This window comes from Botryllus schlosseri, chromosome 6, assembly GCF_051294905.1.
Source record: "Botryllus schlosseri isolate E-star chromosome 6, Bs_hap1, whole genome shotgun sequence".
NCBI classification, from domain to species: domain Eukaryota; kingdom Metazoa; phylum Chordata; class Ascidiacea; order Stolidobranchia; family Styelidae; genus Botryllus; species Botryllus schlosseri.
Genome location: NC_137241.1, coordinates 30391581 through 30398449, shown reverse-complemented (window position 1 = coordinate 30398449; position 6869 = coordinate 30391581).

Sequence of the window (6869 nt, the reverse complement as noted above, 5' to 3'; positions counted from 1 at the left end):
CCGGAAAAAAGTTATTTTTGAACAGCCCTAATGATCGTGCGTTTCACTGAGCCTCCATTGTTCTCTCACAAACAAGTTGAACGCAAACGAAGTGATCGACGCTTACAGCTGACGTTGTCGTAAACTATTAGTAATGCCTATTTCTGTTCTCTATGTTCTTACCTCAACCGAACCTCCTGTTTTACTGAAATTGAATTCGAATATAGTCTTCTATATAGTCCCCAACCATTGAAGCAGGCTGGAATTGTATCGAATCAATTTGTAAATGGGTGATGTATCGCATCTTATCAATTCGTTTCTCTATTCTCTATTTCGGACGGTAGAAATGTAAATATAAACTGAGGTTATGCAATTACTTACGTAGTTTAACAGTTCTATGTAGGCTATATATGTGAGCGATTAAGTGACTTTTCGCGTGTATATTTAACTCTATATTCGTTCATTGGTTTGTAATCATGACCACTCAATCAGTATTTCAGACAGCTAGCAAAATGCAATGACGTAACCATGCCTCATACTTCGAAAAGGCAACTTGACTTGACTCGACTTGACTCGAGTCACCTCCAAAAATCGAGTGACTTGACTTGACTTGAATCGAGTCACCTTCGAAAATCGATTGACTTGACTTGACTCGAAATGACTCGTGACTCGAAGGTAGTGACTTGATCCCAACACTGTCATATCTTAAACTCGAATACTTTTCGTGTGCCCTTCATCAAAAGTGACGTCGTAGGCCTACCTGGCCTAATTGATTTCCATACGCATACCATTATACGCATACCTAAAATAGCAACTCTCTTCTTTGCAGAATTTGGTGCACCCATATACGCCTATAGTCTTCTACCTGCGCTTCTTTTGTAGCTACCTGTTTTCAACGCCCACTGCGTAATGCGGTTTAGGCTGTCATACAGGGTTGTGACCAATGTTCCCTCTAATTTTTCGCCAGTCCGCGCACACACGCCAACTCACTGCGCAGGCCCTCGGACAACAGTGCGCAAATAGGCTCCCATAGAGCGTTAAATCAAACTTCTGAGGAGCTTCGCCCCCCCCCAGACCCCCCCCTATGTCTATGCCATTTTTGCCGCTGCTAATCATCTAAATACGCTATCCGTTCGGTAGGTGTGGAGCATGATCGCGCGAAGGGCTAACATTTTTTAAATAATTCGCGATTTAGTAGGTATATTGCTATCAATTTTTATGCTTCCTCTGCTCACGTAAACAGATTTGCCGGTAGAGCTGATCGAGTCAGGTGTGTTGGAAAAGGTAGGACCCCTAAATAATAGTTGAACGTCTTCGGGCTTACCTAGCTTTGTCTTACGTTTTCACATGCTCCGACAACCATTACATGTTAAACGGATCGCACATCTTTGTTAATTTGACTTGGTGAGGGGATGAGCATGAGAAACTACCCATTCGTTTTGCCATCATTAAAAGCGATCATTATAAACAGTGAGAAGCAGAATTAGCAAGTATTCACTCAACGTTGACCACACAGGCAAGCAGCTAGCCAAACACTTGTAGTGACACAAATGGACGCTTGTAACCGCAAAGACGGCGATTCGTAATTTTGTGCGACCATCTGTGACGTCACAAGAATCCGTGCATGTGGTGACATATAGATTACCAGTAGACATACACGCACGAGAACGCACTTCAAATCAATACTTTACAGGCGATCGATGTAGGCCTACCACAATAAAACACTGATGTGACGTCTTAATACCGGCAATGCACTCATTACTATCAAGACAAACAGTCATGTGTTGGGATCAAGTCACTACCTTCGAGTCATTGCAGATTTTGACTCGAGTCAAGTCAAGTCAATCGATTTTCGAAGGTGACTCGAGTCAAGTCAAGTCACTCGATTTTTAGAGGTGACTCGAGTCAAGTCACGAGTCAAGTCACAATTCAAGTCAAATTGAATTTTCGAAGTAAGAGTGACGATTCAAAGTCATAAAATTTTGCCAGCTGTGTGAAAGACAGATTAATTAGCCATTTATCTTGAATCAAATAACGAATATAAAGGTAAATAGACATGCAAAATTGCACTGTATCGCACACGCACACGTAGAACTACTAATAAAATACGTGAGTAACTGTATAGTTACATGTTACAGTCTGTTATTAATGTTATTATCAGCCAAAATAGAAATTCGAATACGAAGCCTCGAGAAGTTCAAACAAATTGATATGATATGGTACAATACACTACCCAGCTATACATCCATGAGAATATATATGCATGAACTATATTCATTCTATGTAAATCATACAAGATGGTTGGTAAAGGTGAGCACTGCGCAATGTAAGCACTGAGCCGTCTAAGAAACAGAGATACGTTGCTATTAAATTAATCTACTTACTACTACGGCAACGTAAGCTGTGATCATTTCGTTTGCGGCCAATATATTTGTGATGTAACAATGGAGGACCAGTGAAACGTACAGTATGTGAATGACTGGTTGCTTTCACAAGTGTCACGGGCGTATCGCTAATAATCCGAATATACACATGATACAGAGATTTGGTCGACACCGTTTACTTATTGATGACTTGAAATTGACTCAAAAATTTTGCTCCGAGTCACGATTCAATCCGCAATTCTGAAGCGCCGAGTCAAGTCAAGTCAAGTCATTTTTGCAAAGTGACTCGAGTCAAGTCAAGTCATACGAAAAAGTTGACTCGAGTCATCCCAACACTGTGATACGAATATTCAAGTCTGACTGAAGCAAGAACAATATTAACGTATGACCTTATCGACGGAAGCTTCCCGTTCAAACGAATAGAATAAAATCAAAATTTGTGCTGCTGAGAAGCTGATGTAATTCAACGCCCTACAGTTGAAGCATTTCCCGATCAACGTTTGCAAGGGGATGGATTTTTTCAACAATATTGGTGCTTCTACTTGCATATTCTGCATATTATCCTATGTCACCATACGTGATCAGATTTGCCATATGTAAGTGATGACTTCGAAAATTCACGGCATGCAATTGTACAGCAAATCTTGTGCAATGTTTATGCCACGCGGAGAATACTATTCGCTATTTTCTCGATGATTAACTTAGAGCTAGCCCATTGTTATTTATAACTTTGTTAAACCATGTTATTTCGCCATTCCCAGCAAAGATTGCGCTATTGAAATGATATCAGTATCGCTCACGTGTACGAGACCATATACTAAAAGAAAAATTTCTTTCGTGAGGCGCACGTCATTGCAAATTATCATTTCTTCACATAGCGCAATATTACCTTTACGAGCCACACTTGTACCTCGGTTTCAGACTTCAGCGATAACACTGTTTGCCCCTGGCAATGTTCCCTCTAATTTTTCACGAGTCTGCGCGCTTGCGCGGTCCCTTAGAGAACAGTGCGCAGCGACTAAAAAAAAGTCATCACTTCAGATTTTTTGTGCGCAACTTAGATTTTCTGTGCGCAGAGACCGTCTCAGCACTGCGCGTTTGCGCACGTGCGCAGCTTAGAGGGAACATTGGTTGTGACGATGAAATACTAGTCCGTCCTCAAGATTACCGGACCACGACCTGACCTAACGATCTCGCCTTCCATGACTTGCCACCCATTTTTTGTCGGTTGCGTTTTCAATACTATCTTCTTTTACTTTTCATTCACTGTGCATGCCTCCTCTTTACATCGCCTAGGCCAAGGTGGGTGTCTGATTCCTAAAATTATTCCAAGTCGTTTCGACACCTTCCTATCTTTTCATTGTATCGCATTTTTGTGGTAGGCTATATTAAACTGATAAAAATGCTAATAAACCGAACTGAAGTTACAAGGATCCGAGTTACAAGTGAATTTGACTTTTATAGTTTTGGAGTCAAATCAAGTCGAGTGATTTTCTATTCACCGTCCAAGTCAAGGACCAGCGGGTCGAGTCCAAGTCATAGTGTTGGGACTCGAGTGCGAGTCCAAGTCATTGTGTTTACTGTTCAGTTTCGAGTTCAAGTCATGTTAAATCAACCCTTTTTAACTCAGCTTAGGGGATATCAAATGCCTCGGATTGGTAACATAGTAATTTTCCTCACTCTTAACAGTTTCTAGCCCTATTTTTCAAGTATCAGTACCGAATACCGATAGACGATATACCAATATTAATGTATAGTCACTTTACTATTCTTTGAAACTGCAATGAAATGTAGGGACTAGAAAAAAGGTCGTCTCCGGCTCAGCTCCCGAAATACCCGCCTGAGCATAACTTCAGCAATGATTTACAGCATGTCAGTCCATTTTGGCCATAAATTTTACCAAAATTATTGAAAAAGAGGACAAAAGAGCGTCCTCCGCGGACGCTTTCGAAAAAGTCAAAAAAAGAGGACAGATAATCCTCTTAAATAGGACGTATGGTAACCCTAAATGAAATGGCTGTGTTGACCGTCCGAATTACGAACCGTATACGACTAGGTCAAGTCATGCGCAGAGACACGAGTACAAGTCGACACATAAATTGACTCAATTCAAGTCAAGTCACCAAAAATTCGCGACTCGAGTCATTACAACCCTGCATAACATGTATGTATTGTACATTTTACTTCGCGCAACTAGAGCGAGTTTTAGAGCCACAAGACAGTAAATCAAAATCAACAGGGTGACCATATATCATTACCTCATTCATTACAACATGTCAACATACAAGAGAGATCACCAATATTATTAATCGTCGGATTGTATATAGTCATCCCATCAAGAGACACACAATATACAATGCGATGTAATGAACAGATAGCAGGATGCCGAAACGACCAGCAGTTGCGGTCTGGTATCCACATTTTGCCTAGAGTTACCATATGTCCCCCTTTAGTGGGATTTGTGCTCCTTTTTCAGGAAATCGAAAATGTCCTCCAAAGACGCCCAAATGTCCTCATTTTTTGGAATTCGTCCTCTTTTATAGCTTCGACAGCCAAGCTAATGGAGGAGCATACCTAAAAATGCCATAAATGACGCAAAATCTGTAATGTGGATGTTCCAGTTCAGGAGTAGGAACGGAAAAATGACTTTTTTCACCAAAGCAGTATCATTATACAGTGAGTCATCCGGGAGTCGAGTCGAGAAAATGACCTTTTTGTTTTGTCAACACAACAGGAATTGAATTTGGCAAACAATTAGTTGTTGTTGCAGAAATTTTGTTCTCTGAATGCGCGTTCGAAGTTATGATGCAAAATTTTCTTTGAACTTTGATGAACAACCATTCTTTCTCGTGACATTGCAAATGCTTCATCTCTGAAAGATTCCAAATACTGTACTCACAGGCCATTTTTCGTGCGCAGCGAATGGTTTGTTCTCTTCTTCTGCTCTGATTCGAAGAGTGTCATTCACGAATCCGAATATCAAAAGGGGCAAAATCTTGAGCGCCATTTTCAAATACAACTTGATATTCAGTATATCAGCCTCTGGATGCTATCGGCTGTCAATTTCTGAAAAACGTTTGCTTCATTTTTCAAAATATACCGTCCCTGGATATGAACCCGTTGATCTGTAATTCATAAAATTAGCGCCAAGATCAACGCTAAATTGATGTCTGGCTACGCCTAATATAATACGCGATTGTAACACGCTTCTCAAGTTCAAAAAGTTACAAAACGATACGTCACAATCCGGCTTGCAATGCGTATCCTATACTGAACGCGATAGGTGAGATGGCGGCGGGCTGATTAATTTGTATAGGCACGTAAGATAATGCGACCTACTTTGACTGAGCCCTACAAACCACTATATAACGCATATTTTCTACACAACCAATTCTCCTATCAATTGCAATTTGTATAATGGTAATACGCTGCGTTGTCATTTTGAGGAAGACAGGTTCCTGATATCGTTTATGATCAGACTATGGTTGAACTTCACGGTTGTATCGATCATTCCTCTGATACCCAAAACTGTGTAGGCTAATGTGCAATGTGCATGCATATTTTCTGTACCACCATCATTGCCCCCCTCTCTCTCTCTCTCTCTCGTTGAACTGCGTTTCACAAGAAGCTTACGCGATCAAGCGTCATCAGATCGGAAAGAATGTTTCTTTTTGTCGGTTATAGGGAGTGTTTGTGTCAATAGGAAGTATATGCAGAGGTGGTCAGTAACGAAGTACTTCTACTTTTTCGAAGTACTCAAGTAGTTTTCCTCTACTTCTGCTACTTACTCAAGTAGATCTGATTTTAACTACTTCTACTTCTACTTCGTAATAATTTGTGATCTACTTACTTACTTTTCGCTCTTTTCAGTTTGTCAAGTAGAAGTAGTTTAATCCTCCAATCAGGAATATACCCTGAGGAATTTCGGGGCTGTTTTCACGGAGTATCAACATTTAATTTTCATAAAAGTTGGGTAAAGCCCAGGATTTTCGTCGCGCCTCGCGCGCAGTGGATACGAAGTGATCAGTATGATTTCACGAAAGTATCGATGAATATAATTTAGGTAGCGGGTTGGCGTGGATCCGTTCACACCACATTGTCGCCCTTCGCCAATATATGAAATAATTCATCTCAGTATATATGGCTCATCATAATGTTTGAATCTGGTGTTTCGCAATCTAGCATTTACTTGTCATATCGTAATCTAGCATGTCCAAGGCGTGTCCTAACCTGGAAAAGTGGACTCTGGTTTTTTTTAAATAGTTTTAGAGCTGTTTTAGCATACCACGTTTGAAACTTTCTGGACTGAAGGCATGAATTACATGTTACGCTTTTATAAGTAGTATTTATGTTTCACTTCCAATTCCCAGTATCGTGTACTTTGCGTTATAATTAATATCAGTTCTTTTGTGTGGTTGACATACATGTTGAAGTATAAAGCAAGTGTAGTAATGCCTTTACTTTCCGGAAATAAAGCTGCACAATATGGCATTTTTACGGTCCACC